The 21466-nt window shown below is 48.7% G+C and overlaps 1 pseudogene; it reads left to right on the top strand.

Moving 5' to 3' along the window:
• The first annotated feature begins 9946 nt into the window (after positions 1 to 9946).
• Positions 9947 to 14571, top strand: LOC120040702 (annotated as a pseudogene).
• Positions 14572 to 21466: the final 6895 nt, after the last annotated feature.

Genomic DNA, 21466 nt, shown 5'->3' with positions numbered 1-21466 from the left:
GTGAGAGGGCCCCAGTGGAGCAGGCTGAGTGAGAGGGCCCTAGTGGAGCCAGGTGGCTACGAGGGCCCTAGTGGAGCCGGCTGAGTGAGAGGGCCCTAGTGGAGAAAGCTGGCTGAGAGAGCCCTAGTGAGCCGGGTGACTGAGAGGGCCCTAGTGGAGAAAGCTGAGTGAGAGGGCCCCAGTGGAGAAAGCTGAGTGAGAGGGCCCCAGTGGAGCAGGCTGAGTGAGAGGGCCCTAATGGAGCCAGGTGGCTACGAGGGCCCTAGTGGAGCCGGGTGACTGAGAGGGCCCTAGTGGAGACAGGTGGCTGAGAGGGCCCTAGTTGAGCAGGCTGGCTGAGAGGCCCCTAGTGGAGCCAGCTGACTGAGAGGGTCCAAGTGGATCCTGGTGGCTGAGAGGGCCCTAGTGGAGCCGGCTGAGTGAGAGGGCCCTAGTGGAGAAAGCTGGCTGAGAGGGCCCTAGTAGAGCCGGGTGACTGAGAGGGCCCTAGTGGAGAAAGCTGGCTGAGAGGGCCCCAGTGGAGCAGGCTGAGTGAGAGGGCCCTAGTTGAGCCAGGTGGCTAAGAGGGCCCTAGTGGAGCCGGGTGACTGAGAGGGCCCTAGTGGAGACAGGTGGCTGAGAGGGCCCTAGTGGAGCAGGCTGGCTGAGAGGCCCCTAGTGGAGCCGGGTGACTGTTAGGGCCCTTTTGGAGACAGGTGGCTGAGAGGGCCCTTTTGGAGACAGGTGGCTGAGAGGGCCCTAGTGGAGCCGGATGGCTGAGAGGGCCCTAGTGGAGCCAGCTGACTGAGAGGGTCCAAGTGGATCCTGGTGGCTGAGAGGGCCCTAGTGGAGCCAGCTGGCTGAGAGGGCCCTAGTGGAGCCGGCTGAGTGAGAGGGCCCTAGTGGAGCAGGCTGGCTGAGAGGGCCCTAGTGGAGCCGGGTGACTGAGAGGGCCCTAGTGGAGACAGGTGGCTGAGAGGGCCCTAGTGGAGCAGGCTGGCTGAGAGGCCCCTAGTGGAGCCGGGTGACTGAGAGGGCCCTTTTGGAGACAGGTGGCTGAGAGGGCCCTAGTGGAGCCGGATGGCTGAGAGGGTCCAAGTGGATCCTGGTGGCTGAGAGGGCCCTAGTGGAGAAAGCTGGCTGAGAGGGCCCCAGTGGAGCAGGCTGGCTGAGAGGGTCCAAGTGGAGACAGCTGGCTGAAAGGGCCCTAGTGGAGCCGGCTGAGTGAGAGGGCCCTAGTGGAGCCAGGTGGCTGAGAGGGGCCTTAGTGGAGCCGGGTGACTGAGAGGGCCCTAGTGGAGACAGGTGGCTGAGAGGGCCCTAGTGGAGCAGGCTGGCTGAGAGGCCCCTAGTGGAGCCGGGTGACTGAGAGGGCCCTTTTGGAGACAGGTGGCTGAGAGGGCCCTAGTGGAGCCGGGTGACTGAGAGGGCCCTAGTGGAGAAAGCTGAGTGAGAGGGCCCCAGTGGAGAAAGCTGAGTGAGAGGGCCCCAGTGGAGCAGGCTGAGTGAGAGGGCCCTAGTGGAGCCAGGTGGCTACGAGGGCCCTAGTGGAGCCGGCTGAGTGAGAGGGCCCTAGTGGAGAAAGCTGGCTGAGAGAGCCCTAGTGGAGCCGGGTGACTGAGAGGGCCCTAGTGGAGAAAGCTGAGTGAGAGGGCCCCAGTGGAGAAAGCTGAGTGAGAGGGCCCCAGTGGAGCAGGCTGAGTGAGAGGGCCCTAATGGAGCCAGGTGGCTACGAGGGCCCTAGTGGAGCCGGGTGACTGAGAGGGCCCTAGTGGAGACAGGTGGCTGAGAGGGCCCTAGTTGAGCAGGCTGGCTGAGAGGCCCCTAGTGGAGCCAGCTGACTGAGAGGGTCCAAGTGGATCCTGGTGGCTGAGAGGGCCCTAGTGGAGCCGGCTGAGTGAGAGGGCCCTAGTGGAGAAAGCTGGCTGAGAGGGCCCTAGTAGAGCCGGGTGACTGAGAGGGCCCTAGTGGAGAAAGCTGGCTGAGAGGGCCCCAGTGGAGCAGGCTGAGTGAGAGGGCCCTAGTGGAGCCAGGTGGCTAAGAGGGCCCTAGTGGAGCCGGGTGACTGAGAGGGCCCTAGTGGAGACAGGTGGCTGAGAGGGCCCTAGTGGAGCAGGCTGGCTGAGAGGCCCCTAGTGGAGCCGGGTGACTGTTAGGGCCCTTTTGGAGACAGGTGGCTGAGAGGGCCCTTTTGGAGACAGGTGGCTGAGAGGGCCCTAGTGGAGCCGGATGGCTGAGAGGGCCCTAGTGGAGCCAGCTGACTGAGAGGGTCCAAGTGGATCCTGGTGGCTGAGAGGGCCCTAGTGGAGCCAGCTGGCTGAGAGGGCCCTAGTGGAGCCGGCTGAGTGAGAGGGCCCTAGTGGAGCCAGGTGGCTGAGAGGGCCCTAGTGGAGCCGGGTGACTGAGAGGGCCCTAGTGGAGACAGGTGGCTGAGAGGGCCCTAGTGGAGCAGGCTGGCTGAGAGGCCCCTAGTGGAGCCGGGTGACTGAGAGGGCCCTTTTGGAGACAGGTGGCTGAGAGGGCCCTAGTGGAGCCGGATGGCTGAGAGGGTCCAAGTGGATCCTGGTGGCTGAGAGGGCCCTAGTGGAGAAAGCTGGCTGAGAGGGCCCCAGTGGAGCAGGCTGGCTGAGAGGGTCCAAGTGGAGACAGCTGGCTGAAAGGGCCCTAGTGGAGCCGGCTGAGTGAGAGGGCCCTAGTGGAGCCAGGTGGCTGAGAGGGTCTTAGTGGAGCCGGGTGACTGAGAGGGCCCTAGTGGAGACAGGTGGCTGAGAGGGCCCTAGTGGAGCAGGCTGGCTGAGAGGCCCCTAGTGGAGCCGGGTGACTGAGAGGGCCCTTTTGGAGACAGGTGGCTGAGAGGGCCCTAGTGGAGCCGGGTGACTGAGAGGGCCCTAGTGGAGAAAGCTGAGTGAGAGGGTTCCAGTGGAGAAAGCTGAGTGAGAGGGCCCCAGTGGAGCAGGCTGAGTGAGAGGGCCCTAGTGGAGCCAGGTGGCTACGAGGGCCCTAGTGGAGCCGGCTGAGTGAGAGGGCCCTAGTGGAGAAAGCTGGCTGAGAGAGCCCTAGTGGAGCCGGGTGACTGAGAGGGCCCTAGTGGAGAAAGCTGAGTGAGAGGGCCCCAGTGGAGAAAGCTGAGTGAGAGGGCCCCAGTGGAGCAGGCTGAGTGAGAGGGCCCTAATGGAGCCAGGTGGCTACGAGGGCCCTAGTGGAGCCGGGTGACTGAGAGGGCCCTAGTGGAGACAGGTGGCTGAGAGGGCCCTAGTTGAGCAGGCTGGCTGAGAGGCCCCTAGTGGAGCCAGCTGACTGAGAGGGTCCAAGTGGATCCTGGTGGCTGAGAGGGCCCTAGTGGAGCCGGCTGAGTGAGAGGGCCCTAGTGGAGAAAGCTGGCTGAGAGGGCCCTAGTAGAGCCGGGTGACTGAGAGGGCCCTAGTGGAGAAAGCTGGCTGAGAGGGCCCCAGTGGAGCAGGCTGAGTGAGAGGGCCCTAGTGGAGCCAGGTGGCTAAGAGGGCCCTAGTGGAGCCGGGTGACTGAGAGGGCCCTAGTGGAGACAGGTGGCTGAGAGGGCCCTAGTGGAGCAGGCTGGCTGAGAGGCCCCTAGTGGAGCCGGGTGACTGTTAGGGCCCTTTTGGAGACAGGCTGGCTGAGAGGGCCCTTTTGGAGACAGGTGGCTGAGAGGGCCCTAGTGGAGCCGGATGGCTGAGAGGGCCCTAGTGGAGCCAGCTGACTGAGAGGGTCCAAGTGGATCCTGGTGGCTGAGAGGGCCCTAGTGGAGCCAGCTGGCTGAGAGGGCCCTAGTGGAGCCGGCTGAGTGAGAGGGCCCTAGTGGAGCCAGGTGGCTGAGAGGGCCCTAGTGGAGCCGGGTGACTGAGAGGGCCCTAGTGGAGACAGGTGGCTGAGAGGGCCCTAGTGGAGCAGGCTGGCTGAGAGGCCCCTAGTGGAGCCGGGTGACTGAGAGGGCCCTTTTGGAGACAGGTGGCTGAGAGGGCCCTAGTGGAGCCGGATGGCTGAGAGGGTCCAAGTGGATCCTGGTGGCTGAGAGGGCCCTAGTGGAGAAAGCTGGCTGAGAGGGCCCCAGTGGAGCAGGCTGGCTGAGAGGGTCCAAGTGGAGACAGCTGGCTGAGAGGGCCCTAGTGGAGCCGGCTGAGTGAGAGGGCCCTAGTGGAGCCAGGTGGCTGAGAGGGCCCTAGTGGAGCCGGGTGACTGAGAGGGCCCTAGTGGAGACAGGTGGCTGAGAGGGCCCTAGTGGAGCAGGCTGGCTGAGAGGCCCCTAGTGGAGCCGGGTGACTGAGAGGGCCCTTTTGGAGACAGGTGGCTGAGAGGGCCCTAGTGGAGCCGGATGGCTGAGAGGGCCCTAGTGGAGCCAGCTGACTGAGAGGGTCCAAGTGGATCCTGGTGGCTGAGAGGGCCCTAGTGGAGCCAGCTGGCTGAGAGGGTTCAAGTGGAGACAGTTGACTGAGAGGGCCCTAGTGGAGCCAGCTGGCTGAGAGGGTCCTAGTGGAGCCGGCTGGCTGAGAGGGTCCCAGTGGAGCCGGCTGAGTGAGAGGGCCCTTTTGGAGACAGGTGGCTGAGAGGGCCCTAGTGGAGCCGGATGGCTGAGAGGGCCCTAGTGGAGCCAGCTGACTGAGAGGGTCCAAGTGGATCCTGGTGGCTGAGAGGGCCCTAGTGGAGCCAGCTGGCTGAGAGGGCCCTAGTGGAGACAGTTGACTGAGAGGGCCCTAGTGGAGCCAGCTGGCTGAGAGGGTCCTAGTGGAGCCGGCTGGCTGAGAGGGTCCTAGTGGAGCCGGCTGAGTGAGAGGGCCCTAGTGGAGACAGGTGGCTGAGAGGGCCCTAGTGGAGCAGGCTGGCTGAGAGGCCCCTAGTGGAGCCGGGTGACTGAGAGGGCCCTTTTGGAGACAGGTGGCTGAGAGGGCCCTAGTGGAGCCGGATGGCTGAGAGGGCCCTAGTGGAGCCAGCTGACTGAGAGGGTCCAAGTGGATCCTGGTGGCTGAGAGGTCCCTAGTGGAGCCAGCTGGCTGAGAGGTCCCTAGTGGAGACAGTTGACTGAGAGGGCCCTAGTGGAGCTGAGAGGCTGAGAGGGTCTATGATGGTAAAATTGCTGTTATGTTTAGTGTATCTATGTATTTAATTAGTCTGTAATAATGTTTATCTAGTGTATTTATGTATTTAATTAGTCTGTAATAATGTTTATCTAGTGTATCTCTGTATTTAACTAAAGTCACATGATGTACTGATGAGACTTGCTCCCTCTGCTAGAACACTTCCCCTTTGTCTACATGACTGACTCATGGTTCTGGACTCACAGCCAAATGCTGTTTCTCCATATCCTGTTATTTAGCAGTAGACTGAACTAAGCTGTGAGAGACGAGCAGGACAAATGGATGTGGTTCCTTTGAGAAACAGTGTTGAGACATTGAGCACTGAGAAATGGTGTGACATTTCTCAACAAGACCTCACCACAAAAGTCACAATGTGGAAAGGTGAACATCTCTCTGCAGAGGAGATTATATATCATTTAATATATTTGATTTCATCTGTTTTTGTTTTCTCAATCGTTCAGTTCCATAGGTCAGAGGTCAAGCTGAGCTGAGCCAATAGTGGAAGAGGTTACTGGTTGACTATATTCAGTTGACTGTATGTTACTATGTCAGCCCTCTCTCTTTTGACACCCCCCTCCCTTTATCTCACCCTCCCCACCCCCTCCTCTCTCTCATTCTCTCTCTCTTCCTGACATATAGCATCAGGGCTGTTGATCTTGACTCAAGTAACAGACCTCTAGCATCTACACCCCTCCCTTCTCTAACATAACAACAATATTAAATATAATATATACTCTCATTCAGTTCCATAGGTCAGAGGTCAAGCTGAGCTGGGCCAATAGTGGAAGAGTGGAAAAGGTTACTGGTTATGATGACATCACTACTGGTTATGATGACATCACTGGTGAGAAGTCTGTAATGAAAATATATTCAGTTGACTGCATGTTAGTCTGTCAGCCTTATCTCCTTCAAACCTCCCTCCCTCTCCTCCCCTTATCTCTCCCCCCTCCCTCTCTCTGCTCCTCTCTCTCATTCTCAATTCAATTCAATTGAAGGGCTTTTTTGGCATGGGAAACACAAGTTAACTAGTTAATATACAAAAGTGAACTAAACAATGAAAATGAACAGTAAACATTACACTCACAGAAGTTCCCAAAGAATAAAGACATTTCAAATGTCATAGTATGTATATATACAGTGTTGTAACGACGTGCAAATGGTTAAAGTACAAAAGGGAAAATAAATAAACAAATTTGGGTTATATTTACAATGGTGTTTGTTCTTCACTGGTTGCCCTTTTCTTGTGGCAACAGGTCACAAATCTTGCTGGCTGTGCTCACTGAGTCTGTACATAGTCAAAGCTTTCTTTAAGTTTGGGTCAGTCACAGTGGTCAGGTATTCTGCCACTGTGTACTCTCTGTTTAGTGCTAAATAGCATTCTAGTTTGCTCAGTTTTTTTGTTAATTCTTTCCAATGTGTCAAGTAATTATATTTTAGTTTTCTCATGATTTGGTTGGGTCTAATTGTGTTGCTGTCCTGTTCTCTCTCTCTTCCTGACATATAGCATCAGGCCTGTAGAGTTTGACTCAGATGACAGACCTCTAGCTTCTACACCCCCCTTCCTCCTCTCTCACCCTTCCTCTCTCCTTCCCATCCCCTCCTCTCTCTACTCCTCTCTCTCTCTCTCTCTCTTCTTGACATATAGAATCAGGCCTGTTGATCTTGACTCAGGTCACAGACATCTAGCATTTACACCCCCCCCCCCTCCTGATCTAACATGAGACCAATATAAAATACATAAAATATACTCTCATTCATTTACATAGAGACAGATACAATCAATCATTGACACACTGAATATACAACAGTCAGATGCATGACACCATCACCAATGTTCCTCTAACTTTCTCCATCACTGAGCAGATTCCAGGTCTGCTGAGCGCAAACTTTAATGTTGTGAAAATTCTGTACAACTTCCAGGGTGTGTTTACTGTGAACACAGAGGCTTTACCCCCTTTAAGTTACAGTCAACAGTGGACAAGTAGGCTACTGTGGCTATTTGATCATAATGTAGATCTACCAGAGTGACCTGCCATCAAAAACAATGGAGAAAATACATCCCATAACATTTTAACATGGAAACAGCTGTTCTATCATTCAGCCTACAGTAGCAGCCAATGTGTGGTGTTCAACGTAGACCTACATTCCATGAGACTTTTGAAAGAAACATACAGGGCTTGACATTAACCTGTTCATCCACTTATCCAACCGGGATAATAACTCACTAACTAGCAGAGGAGATGAACAAAATGTCCAGCAAGCAGGCCAACAGCCCGGGACCCCAACAATAGGAACACAAGGCTTTATCGTGGGTTTTTACAGAAATGTTTGGCGATCTACTAGGAATGCCATGGAGATCAACCAGTTGATCGCGATCAACCGATTGGTGACCAGCTGCTCTAGAAAATGTAGTGAATTTCAATCTCGTGCTTCTCGCTATTGGCTGATTTATCTGCAGTTTAGAGGGAACATTGTGTCACACCCTGATCTGTTTCACCTGTCTTTGTGATTATCTCCACCCCCTTCCAGGTGTAGCCCATCTTCCCCATTATCCCCTGTGTATTAATGCCTGTGTTTTATGTTTGTCTGAAGCCAGTTCGTACTGTTTGTTCAAGTCAACCAGTGGTTTGTGTCTGCGCCTGCTTTTTCCCAGTCTCTGTTTTCTTGTCCTCCCGGTTTTGACCCTTGCCTGTCCTGACCCTGAGCCCGCCTGCCTGACCACTCTGCCTGTCCTGACCTGCCTGCCTGACCACTCTGCCTGTCCTGACTCTGAGCCCGCCTGCCTGACCACTCTGCCTGTCCTGACTCTGAGCCCGCCTGCCTGACCACTCTGCCTGTCCTGACTGCCTGACCACTCTGCCTGTCCTGACTCTGAGCCTGCCTGCCTGACCACTCTGCCTGTCCTGACTCTGAGCCTGCCTCACCACTCTGCCTGAGCCTGCTTGCTGATCTGTACCTCTGCCCTCCTCTGGATTACCGATCTCTGCCTACCCTGAGCATGCCTGCCGTCCTGTACCTTTGCCCCCTTACTCTGGACTATCGACCCCTGCCTGCCTTGACCTGTCTTTGCCTGAACCCTGTTGTCTGCATTTGGATCTTACCTAGGTTCTAATAACACTGACCATCACACCTTAACTGACATTAGTGCCTGTCCCCAGATGGACAGTTAGGCTACAGTAAAGTACATTTAGAGGTGATCACATCATTGTCCTGCTTTGAGACACATTTTTACTGTCTGCTTCCAGCTGCATGTTCTTTTACTAGCCCTGAAAATGGTAATATATCTTACAATATCAAAACATATCTCAGTAACTGTCACAAGTGTATAGCACAGCATCCTACCTGTGCTCCAGAATAGGCTCATCAATATCACTGCAGGTATCATATCTGTCTCTAACTGGGGCTCCACTGAGCGAAACAAGTCTACTGTCATGAAGAGAAGACTGAAGTGTGAGAAATACTGCTGGGCTATATGACTTCTAACTCATTACTTCCTTACTTCAATTATGTGGCAAACTGTTAAGCAAATCAGACCAGTTAAACCCACCTACCTACAGGAAACATTGACATTAGAAAAACTCCACAGGAAACTAATGACAGGGCAGCAGTTACACATAGTGTGTCCTGTAATATCTTACCTAATTGTCAGTGATTGACCTGGGAAAGTCACCTCTAACTTTCTGTGGTGTAGAAGCTAGAGGTCTGTTACCCAAGTCAACTCAACAGGTGTGGTAGTAAACTACAAAATTGACGCTGTTTTTTTACTTAGAGAATTGTCTTAAATGCTATTGTTTTTTCACTGATACAAACTTGTCTTGTGTAACTTAGTGATAAGCTTGGGCGTACAGCCAAGAGCTGTTTGGGTGTGACCGCAGTGTGTGACACATCCTGTTTTTCACAATCTGCAGGAACCCAGCTGTGTGGAAACATGCAGAATGGATCAGAGAATAGTGTGAGCTGTGGTAACGCTAGACGGCTGAGCCCTGGTGCTGTCAACGTCAGCTATCTTCATCTGCACAGACAAGATAGTCACCTTTTACACACTATGTTCCTCACCCTCTCTCTCCCTCCTCCCCTGTCTCCTTCTACCAACCCAGTCTGTCAATAATCTATCTCTCTCTCCCAGCTGTCTCCCCCATTCACTCATCCTCACCTTATCTCCCCCTCTCCACTCCTCTGTGTGTGAAGTGGGGTTGGTGTCAGGTTTCCCTTTTCAATTGAGAGTCTCCCAATCCTTGGTGTTGGAGAGAAAAGTGTTTAAAGATGAAAAGAGGACTGAACAGGTAACTTGATATGCTGACTCCTTGTATTGAGTCCCCCTATTCAGCACCAAGAGTCTCTCTCTCTCTCTCTCTCTCTCTCTCTATTCAGCACCAAGAGTCTCTATCTCTCTTTCTCCTCTCTCTCTCTCTCTCTCTCTCTCTCTCTCTCTCTCTCTCTCTCTCTCTCTCTCTCTCTCTTTGTGTGTCTCTGTCTCTGTCTCTCTCTCTCTCTCTCTCTCTCTTTGTGTGTCTCTGTCTCTGTCTCTCTCTCTCTCTCTCTCTCTCTCTCTCTCTCTCTGTCTCTGTCTCTCTCTCTCTCTCTCTCTCTGTGTGTCTCTGTCTCTGTCTCTCTCTCTCTCTCTCTCTCTGTGTGTCTCTGTCTCTGTCTCTCTCTCTCTCTCTCTCTCTGTGTCTCTGTCTCTCTCTCTCTCTCTCTCTCTGTGTGTCTCTGTCTCTGTCTCTCTCTCTCTCTCTGTGTGTGTCTCTGTCTCTCTCTCTCTCTTTTTCTCTCTTTCTCCTCTAATTTTCTTTTGAAGTGATGTTTCTTTGTCTTGCTGTGACAAGGTTCTCACCACATCCTGGTTCTGTCATCACAACACGCCACATTCACAGAGTTGAACCTATTTCCTGTACATCTCTCTGACACACACACACCTTTTCTCTACATACTCTCTCACACACACATTCTCTCTCTCTACACACACTTTCTCCATCTCACACTCTCTACGTACACACTTCCTGTCTGCTAAATAACAGTGTCAGGAATATCATCTATCATGGTGGGCTACTGTCCCATCTGTGGGAAACCCGTCTACTTTGGTGAGTGCAGTGTGTGTGTGTGTGTGTTTGCAGTGTAACACAGTTGGTCAGAGATGCCATAGAATTATGGAATAGTTGCTAGATTGTTAGGGCAGGTTTTTGAGAGGCATCGTTCGCTCGCAAGTCTTTTCTAAACTCAATCGTTATACCTTTCCTATTGTGTGTGTGTGTCTCTGTGTGTGTGTGTCTCCATGCTCTGAACAGTCTGTCATGACTCACACACAGACAACAGGAAGTGTCTTCTCTGAGGAAGCAGACTGTTCTCTAACACACCGGCTACTCTCCAATACTCTGACCTGGTGTCCTTTCCTTTCTAACCAGCCTTCTTTTCATCCTGGGATAAGTTCCAACACCCTAAACTGGTCTCTTTTCCTTCACTGGCTGGGTTCCTATAGTCTAACCTGGCTTCCTTTCCTTCAGAGGCTGGGTTCCTATAGTCTAACCTGGCTTCCTTTCCTTCAGAGGCTGGGTTCTAATAGTCTAACCTGGCTTCCTTTCCTTCAGAGGCTGGGTTCCAATAGTCTAACCTGGCTTCCTTTCCTTCACAGGCTGGGTTCCAATAGTCTAACCTGGCTTCCTTTCCTTCAGAGGCTGGGTTCCTATAGTCTAACCTGGCTTCCTTTCCTTCAGAGGCTGGGTTCTAATAGTCTAACCTGGCTTCCTTTCCTTCAGAGGCTGGGTTCCAATAGTCTAACCTGGCTTCCTTTCCTTCACAGGCTGGGTTCCAATAGTCTAACCTGGCTTCCTTTCCTTCAGAGGCTGGGTTCCTATAGTCTAACCTGGCTTCCTTTCCTTCAGAGGCTGGGTTCCTATAGTCTAACCTGGCTTCCTTTCCTTCAGAGGCTGGGTTCTAATAGTCTAACCTGGCTTCCTTTCCTTCAGAGGCTGGGTTCCAATAGTCTAACCTGGCTTCCTTTCCTTCACAGGCTGGGTTCCAATAGTCTAACCTGGCTTCCTTTCCTTCAGAGGCTGGGTTCCAATAGTCTAACCTGGCTTCCTTTCCTTCACAGGCTGTGTTCCAATAGTCTAACCTGGCTTCCTTTCCTTCACAGGCTGGGTTCCAATAGTCTAACCTGGCTTCCTTTCCTTCAGAGGCTGGGTTCCAATAGTCTAACCTGGCTTCCTTTCATTAAGAGGCTGGGTTCCTATAGTCTAACCTGGCTTCCTTTCCTTAAGAGGCTGGGTTCCTATAGTCTAACCTGGCTTAGTGGCCTTTTTGGGTACTTCAGAGTATCATGAGTCTGTATTTATCTCTGGCCCTCTGTGTGTCCTTATCACACGAGTCTGTAATTATCTCTGGCCCTCTGTGTGGTCTTATCACATGAGTCTGTAATTATCTCTGGCCCTCTGTGTGGCCTTATCACACGAGTCTGTAATTATCTCTGGCTGTCTGTGTCCTTATCACATGAGTCTGTAATTATCTCTGTCCCTCTGTGTGGCCTTATCACACGAGTCTGTAATTATCTCTGGCCCTCTGTGTGGCCTTATCACATGAGTCTGTAATTATCTCTGGCCCTCTGTGTGTCCTTATCACACAAGTCTGTAATTATCTCTGGCCCTCTGTGTGGCCTTATCACATGAGTCTGTAATTATCTCTGGTCCTCTGTGTGTCCTTATCACACGAGTCTGTAATTATCTCTGGCCCTCTGTGTGGCCTTATCACACGAGTCTGTAATTATCTCTGGCCCTCTGTGTGGCCTTATCACACGAGTCTGTAATTATCTCTGGCCCTCTGTGTGGCCTTATCACATGAGTCTGTAATTATCATGTCAAATAGACAATAATTAAATAAGATTGTTTAAAATCTATATAATATAAAGCTGTAAATCCTTAACCTTAATATAAACCATGAACTCAGTAAATATCATTGGTGTTTAATATGAGGGTTTCAGCATGAAATATTCTGAATGTTTTTTTAAACACTTGTATTTATTTTACTGTCAAAATGTCTTTGTTGTAAATGTGTTGGAGCCAAACTGATGTCAGTTGTTAAATCAGTCAATAGAGTTTATCAAAATAATGGCCTTGTTGATTAGATGCTATTTCATTAATTAGTCTGTTGGACAATATGGACACAGACACCATATAGAGGAATACATTTTATAAAAGTTATTCAAGTATAAATTCCCAAAGTTACTTTGGTAAATTACCAGTAGCTTAGCAACTCTCAGGTCATAGTGCAGAGCTCTCTCTGAATGGCCGCCACCAGGTGGTAAGGGTAGGTAACAACACATCCGCTGTAACGGCTGTCTAATTCCTCCTCCTCGGATGAGGAGAAGGAGTAAGGGTCGGACCAACACGCAGAGTGGTTAGTGCTCATATTGATTTAATCAAAACGAAACTGAACACTTACAAATACAAAAAAACAACAAACGTAACAAAACCGAAAACAGTCCCGTGTGGCACGAACACTGACACGAGATACAAACACCCACAAACACACACGTGAACCCCGGCCGCCTAAGTATGATTCTCAATCAGGGACAACGATTGACAGCTGCCTCTGATTGAGAATCATACCAGGCCGAACCCAAAATCCCAACATAGAAAACAACACATAGACAACCCACCCAACTCACGCCCTGACCATACTAAATAAATACAAAACAAAGGAAAACAGGTCAGGAACGTGACATCCGCCATGCTGATCCTCACAACGGCGGCCCTCAGGGGAAAGTGCTCAGACCCCTCCTGTACTCCCTGTTCACTCATGACTGTCGAGCCAGGAACGACTCCAACACCATCATCAAGTTTGCTGATGACACAACAGTGGTATGCCTGATCACCGTCAGCGATGAGACAGCCTATAGGGAGGAGGTCAGAGACCTGGCCGTGTGGTGCCAGGACAACAACCTCTCCCTCAACGTGATAAAAACAAAGGAGATGACTGTGGACTACAGGAAAAGGAGGACCGAGCACGCCCCCATTCTCATCAACGGGGCTGTAGTGGAGCAGGTTGACAGCTTCAAGTTCCTTGGTGTCCACGTCACCAACAAACTAACATGGTCCAAGCACACCAAGACAGTAGTGAAGAGTGCATGACAAAGCCTATTCCCCCTCAGGAGAATGAAGAGATTTGGCATGGGTCCTCAGATCCTCAAAAGGTTCTACAGCTGCACCATCGAGAGGATTCCGTCTGGTTGCATCATTGCCTGGTATGGCAACTGATCGACCTCCGACTTCAAGACACTACAGAAGGTAGTGCGTACGGCCCAGTACATCACTGGGGCTAAGCTTCCTGCCATCCAGGACCTCTATACCAGGCGGTGTCAGAGGAAGGCCCTACAAATTGTAAAAGACACCAGTCACCCTAGTCATAGACTGTTCTCTCTTCTACCGCACGGCAAGTGGTACCGGATCACCAAGTCTCGGACCAAAAGGCTCCTTATCAGCTTCTACCCCCAAACCATCAGACTCCTGAACATCTAATCAAATGACCACCAGACCCCTCTTTTACACTGCTGCTACTCTCTGTTTACTATCTATACATAGTCACTTTAACTCTACCTACATATTACCTCAATTACCTGGATTAACCGGTGCTGCTGCTACTCTCTGTTTACTATCTATACATAGTCACTTTAACTCTACCTACATATTACCTCAATTACCTGGATTAACCGGTGCCCCCTCACATTGACTCTGCAACGGAACCCCAATATAGCCTCGCTATTGTTATTTTACTGCTGCTGTTTAATTATTTATAACGTAAAAAATATATATATGTTTACTGAACACATTTTTCTTAACTTTTTAAAGCAATGTTGGTTAAGAGCTTGTAAGTAAGCATTTCACTGTGAGGTCTACACCTGTTGTATTCAGCATTTCACTGTGAGGTCTACACCTGTTGTATTCAGCATTTCACTGTGAGGTCCACACCTGTTCTATTCAGCATTTCACTGTTGTATTCGGCGCATGTGACAAATACAATTTGAGTATCCTCTAACCAGATTGGTCCATGACAGACATTTGACCTCTAACCCGTGGTATCCTCTCTCCCCATTGGTCCAGGTGAGAAGATGAGGTCATTGGGGCGGGACTACCACCCTCTGTGTCTGAAGTGTCAACAGTGTCAGAGACAGTTGACCCCGGGACAACATGCTGAGGTATGGAGAGAGAGGGAGGGAGGGAAGAGGAGGAGGGAGAGAAGGGGGAGGGAGGAACGGGAGCTGAGAGGGAGGGGAGTATAGCAGAGGGGGGAAGGGGGAGAGGGGAGAGTGGAAGGGAAGAGGGAGAGAGAGTGAGTCAGGGAGAGAAGGGGAGGGGAGAGGGAAGGGAAGGTTGAGTGAGGGGGGAGAGAGTCTATTTATCTGTCTGTCTATCTGTATGTGTGTATCTATGTATCTCATGAACTAAGATGTTTTCTGTGCTTTGTGTTTCAGCATGATGAGAAACCCTACTAGACTAACTGTTACATGTAGATGTTGGGTACCAGAGGTAGATACTGCTTGGTGATGAGAAACCCTACTACACTAACTGTTACATGTAGATGTTTGGTACCAGAGGTAGATACTGCTTGGTGATGAGTAACCCTACTACACTAACTGTTACATGTAGATGTTTGGTACCAGAGGTAGATACTGCTTGGTGATGAGTAACCCTACTACACTAACTGTTACATGTAGATGTTTGGTACCAGAGGTAGATACTGCTTGGTGATGAGTAACCCTACTACACTAACTGTTACATGTAGATGTTTGGTACCAGAGGTAGATACTGCTTGGTGATGAGTAACCCTACTACACTAACTGTTACATGTAGATGTTGGGTACCAGAGGTAGATACTGCTTGGTGATGAGAAACCCTACTACACTAACTGTTACATGTAGATGTTTGGTACCAGAGGTAGATACTGCTTGGTGATGAGACACCCTACTACACTAACTGTTACATGTAGATGTTGGGTACCAGAGGTAGATACTGCTTGGTGATGAGTAACCCTACTACACTAACTGTTACATGTAGACGTTGGGTACCAGAGGTAGATACTGCTTGGTGATGAGAAACCCTACTACACTAACTGTTACATGTAAATGTTTGGTACCAGAGGTAGATACTGCTTGGTGATGAGAAACCCTACTACACTAACTGTTACATGTAGATGTTTGGTACCAGAGGTAGATACTGCTTGGTGATGAGTAACCCTACTACACTAACTGTTACATGTAGATGTTGGGTACCAGAGGTAGATACTGCTTGGTGATGAGAAACCCTACTACACTGTTACATGTAGATGTTTGGTACCAGAGGTAGATACTGCTTGGTGATGAGAAACCCTACTACACTGTTACATGTAGATGTTTGGTACCAGAGGTAGATACTGCTTGGTGATGAGAAACCCTACTACACTGTTACATGTAGATGTTTGGTACCAGAGGTAGATACTGCTTGGTGATGAGAAACCCTACTACACTGTTACATGTAGATGTTTGGTACCAGAGGTAGATACTGCTTGGTGATGAGTAACCCTACTACACTAACTGTTACATGTAGATGTTTGGTACCAGAGGTAGATACTGCTTGGTGATGAGAAACCCTACTACACTAACTGTTACATGTAGATGTTTGGTACCAGAGGTAGATACTGCTTGGTGATGAGTAACCCTACTACACTAACTGTTACATGTAGATGTTTGGTCCCAGAGGTAGATACTGCTTGGTGATGAGAAACCCTACTACACTAACTGTTACATGTAGATGTTGGGTACCAGAGGTAGATACTGCTTGGTGATGAGAAACCCTACTACACTAACTGTTACATGTAGATGTTTGGTACCAGAGGTAGATACTGCTTGGTGATGAGTAACCCTGCTACACTAACTGTTACATGTAGATGTTTGGTACCAGAGGTAGATACAGCTTAGTGATGAGTAACCCTACTACACTAACTGTTACATGTAGATGTTTGGTACCAGAGGTAGATACTGCTTGGTGATGAGTAACCCTACTACACTAACTGTTACATGTAGATGTTTGGTACCAGAGGTAGATACTGCTTGGTGATGAGAAACCCTACTACACTAACTGTTACATGTAGATGTTTGGTACCAGAGGTAGATACTGCTTGGTGATGAGTAACCCTGCTACACTAACTGTTACATGTAGATGTTTGGTACCAGAGGTAGATACAGCTTAGTGATGAGTAACCCTACTACACTAACTGTTACATGTAGATGTTTGGTACCAGAGGTAGATACTGCTTGGTGATGAGTAACCCTACTACACTAACTGTTACATGTAGATGTTTGGTACCAGAGGTAGATACTGCTTGGTGATGAGTAACCCTGCTACACTAACTGTTACATGTAGATGTTTGGTACCAGAGGTAGATACTGCTTGGTGATGAGTAACCCTACTACACTAACTGTTACATGTAGATGTTTGGTACCAGAGGTAGATACAGCTTGGTGATGAGTAACCCTACTACACTAACTGTTACATGTAGATGTTTGGTACCAGAGGTAGATACTGCTTGGTGATGAGAAACCCTACTACACTGTTACATGTAGATGTTTGGTACCAGAGGTAGATACTGCTTGGTGATGAGAAACCCTACTACACTGTTACATGTAGATGTTGGGTACCAGAGGTAGATACTGCTTGGTGATGAGTAACCCTACTACACTAACTGTTACATGTAGATGTTTGGTACCAGAGGTAGATACTGCTTGGTGATGAGTAACCCTACTACACTAACTGTTACATGTAGATGTTTGGTACCAGAGGTAGATACTGCTTGGTGATGAGTAACCCTACTACACTAACTGTTACATGTAGATGTTTGGTCCCAGAGGTAGATACTGCTTGGTGATGAGAAACCCTACTACACTAACTGTTACATGTAGATGTTTGGTACCAGAGGTAGATACTGCTTGGTGATGAGTAACCCTACTACACTAACTGTTACATGTAGATGTTGGGTACCAGAGGTAGATACTGCTTGGTGATGAGTAACCCTACTACACTAACTGTTACATGTAGATGTTTGGTACCAGAGGTAGATACTGCTTGGTGATGAGTAACCCTACTACACTAACTGTTACATGTAGATGTTTGGTACCAGAGGTAGATACTGCTTGGTGATGAGTAACCCTACTACACTAACTGTTACATGTAGATGTTTGGTACCAGAGGTAGATACTGCTTGGTGATGAGTAACCCTGCTACACTAACTGTTACATGTAGATGTTGGGTACCAGAGGTAGATACTGCTTGGTGATGAGTAACCCTACTACACTAACTGTTACATGTAGATGTTTGGTACCAGAGGTAGATACTGCTTGGTGATGAGAAACCCTACTACACTGTTACATGTAGATGTTGGGTACCAGAGGTAGATACTGCTTGGTGATGAGAAACCCTACTACACTGTTACATGTAGATGTTGGGTACCAGAGGTAGATACTGCTTGGTGATGAGTAACCCTACTACACTAACTGTTACATGTAGATGTTGGGTACCAGAGGTAGATACTGCTTGGTGATGAGAAACCCTACTACACTGTTACATGTAGATGTTTGGTACCAGAGGTAGATACTGCTTGGTGATGAGTAACCCTACTACACTAACTGTTACATGTAGATGTTGGGTACCAGAGGTAGATACTGCTTGGTGATGAGAAACCCTACTACACTGTTACATGTAGATGTTTGGTACCAGAGGTAGATACTGCTTGGTGATGAGTAACCCTGCTACACTAACTGTTACATGTAGATGTTTGGTACCAGAGGTAGATACTGCTTGGTGATGAGTAACCCTACTACACTAACTGTTACATGTAGATGTTTGGTACCAGAGGTAGATACTGCTTGGTGATGAGTAACCCTACTACACTAACTGTTACATGTAGATGTTTGGTACCAGAGGTAGATACTGCTTGGTGATGAGTAACCCTGCTACACTAACTGTTACATGTAGATGTTGGGTACCAGAGGTAGATACTGCTTGGTGATGAGAAACCCTACTACACTAACTGTTACATGTAGATGTTTGGTCCCAGAGGTAGATACTGCTTGGTGATGAGAAACCCTACTACACTAACTGTTACATGTAGATGTTTGGTACCAGAGGTAGATACTGCTTGGTGATGAGTAACCCTACTACACTGTTACATGTAGATGTTTGGTACCAGAGGTAGATACTGCTTGGTGATGAGAAACCCTACTACACTGTTACATGTAGATGTTTGGTACCAGAGGTAGATACTGCTTGGTGATGAGAAACCCTACTACACTGTTACATGTAGATGTTGGGTACCAGAGGTAGATACTGCTTGGTGATGAGTAACCCTACTACACTAACTGTTACATGTAGATGTTGGGTACCAGAGGTAGATACTGCTTGGTGATGAGTAACCCTACTACACTGTTACATGTAGATGTTGGGTACCAGAGGTAGATACTGCTTGGTGATGAGAAACCCTACTACACTAACTGTTACATGTAGATGTTGGGTACCAGAGGTAGATACTGCTTGGTGATGAGTAACCCTACTACACTAACTGTTACATGTAGATGTTTGGTACCAGAGGTAGATACTGATTGGTGATGAGTAACCCTACTACACTAACTGTTACATGTAGATGTTGGGTACCAGAGGTAGATACTGCTTGGTGATGAGTAACCCTACTACACTAACTGTTACATGTAGATGTTTGGTACCAGAGGTAGATACTGCTTGGTGATGAGTAACCCTACTACACTAACTGTTACATGTAGATGTTTGGTACCAGAGGTAGATACTGCTTGGTGATGAGTAACCCTACTACACTAACTGTTACATGTAGATGTTTGGTACCAGAGGTAGATACTGCTGGGGATGAGAAACCCTACTACACTAACTGTTACATGTAGATGTTGGGTACCAGAGGTAGATACTGCTTGGTGATGAGATACCCTACTACACTAACTGTTACATGTAGATGTTTGGTACCAGAGGTAGATACTGCTTGGTGATGAGTAACCCTACTACACTAACTGTTACATGTAGATGTTTGGTACCAGAGGTAGATACTGCTTGGTGATGAGAAACCCTACTACACTAACTGTTACATGTAGATGTTTGGTACCAGAGGTAGATACTGCTTGGTGATGAGTAACCCTACTACACTAACTGTTACATGTAGATGTTTGGTACCAGAGGTAGATACTGCTTGGTGATGAGAAACCCTACTACACTAACTGTTACATGTAGATGTTTGGTACCAGAGGTAGATACTGCTTGGTGATAAGAAACCCTACTACACTGTTACATGTAGATGTGTGGTACCAGAGGTAGATACTGCTTGGTGATGAGAAACCCTACTACACTAACTGTTACATGTAGATGTTGGGTACCAGAGGTAGATACTGCTTGGTGATGAGAAACCCTACTACACTAACTGTTACATGTAGATGTTTGGTACCAGAGGTAGATACTGCTTGGTGATGAGTAACCCTACTACACTAACTGTTACATGTAGATGTTTGGTACCAGAGGTAGATACTGCTTGGTGATGAGTAACCCTACTACACTTACTGTTACATGTAGATGTTTGGTACCAGAGGTAGATACTGCTTGGTGATGAGTAACCCTACTACACTAACTGTTACATGTAGATGTTTGGTACCAGAGGTAGATACTGCTTGGTGATGAGTAACCCTACTACACTAACTGTTACATGTAGATGTTTGGTACCAGAGGTAGATACTGCTTGGTGATGAGTAACCCTACTACACTAACTGTTACATGTAGATGTTTGGTACCAGAGGTAGATACTGCTTGGTGATGAGTAACCCTACTACACTAACTGTTACATGTAGATGTTTAGTACCAGAGGTAGATACTGCTTGGTGATGAGTAACCCTACTACACTAACTGTTACATGTAGATGTTTGGTACCAGAGGTAGATACTGCTTGGTGATGAGAAACCCTACTACACTAACTGTTACATGTAGATGTTTGGTACCAGAGGTAGATACTGCTTGGTGATGAGTAACCCTACTACACTAACTGTTACATGTAGATGTTTGGTACCAGAGGTAGATACTGCTTGGTGATGAGTAACCCTACTACACTAACTGTTACATGTAGATGTTTGGTACCAGAGGTAGATACTGCTTGGTGATGAGTAACCCTACTACACTAACTGTTACATGTAGATGTTTGGTACCAGAGGTAGATACTGCTTGGTGATGAGTAACCCTACTACACTAACTGTTACATGTAGATGTTTGGTACCAGAGGTAGATACTGCTTGGTGATGAGTAACCCTACTACACTAACTGTTACATGTAGATGTTGGGTACCAGAGGTAGATACTGCTTGGTGATGAGTACCCTACTACACTAACTGTTACATGTAGATGTTTGGTACCAGAGGTAGATACTGCTTGGTGATGAGAAACCCTACTACACTAACTGTTACATGTAGATGTTGGTACCAGAGGTAGATACTGCTTGGTGATGAGTAACCCTACTACACTGTTACCATGTAGATGTTGGGTACCAGAGGTAGATACTGCTTGGTGATGAGAAACCCTACTACACTAACTGTTACATGTAGATGTTGGGTACCAGAGGTAGATACTGCTTGGTGATGAGTAACCCTACTACACTAACTGTTACATGTGATTGTTTGGTACAGAGGTAGATACTGCTGGTGATGAGTAACCCTACTACACTAACTGTTACATGTAGATGTTGGGTACCAGAGGTAGATACTGCTTGGTGATGAGTAACCCTACTACACTAACTGTTACATGTAGATGTTTGGTACCAGAGGTAGATACTGCTTGGTGATTTACATTTTACATTTACATTTTAGTCATTTAGCAGACGCTCTTATCCAGAGCGACTTACAGTAGAGTGCATACATTTTATTACATTTTACATACTGAGACAAGGATATCCCTACCGGCCAAACCCTCCCTAACCCGGACGACGCTATGCCAATTGTGCTTCGCCCCACGGACCTCCCGGTTGCGGCCGGCTGCGGCAGCGGCTGGGCGCGAACCCAGAGACTCTGGTGGCTCCTAGACCACTGCGCCACCCTGGTGATGTACTTTAGCTGGGCTGCGTCCCAAATGGCTGCCTATTCCATACATAGTACACTACTACTACTACACTACCTCTACACTACTTTGGCCAGAGACTTGGTCAAAAGTAGTACACTAAATAGGGAATAGTGTGTGTCTTAGGATGGTATGTACAGCAAATAACTCATACATCTCTCCTCCCTCTCTCTCTCTCTCTCTCTATTTCTCTCTCTCTCTCTCTGTCTCTCTCTCTCTGTCTCTCTCTCTCTGTCTCTGTCTCTGTCTCTGTCTCTGTCCTGTC

This window comes from Salvelinus namaycush, unplaced genomic scaffold (assembly GCF_016432855.1).
Source record: "Salvelinus namaycush isolate Seneca unplaced genomic scaffold, SaNama_1.0 Scaffold3746, whole genome shotgun sequence".
NCBI classification, from domain to species: Eukaryota; Metazoa; Chordata; class Actinopteri; order Salmoniformes; family Salmonidae; genus Salvelinus; species Salvelinus namaycush.
The sequence above is the reverse complement of the archived record's forward strand: the minus strand, read 5'-3'. Positions and strand labels throughout refer to the sequence as shown.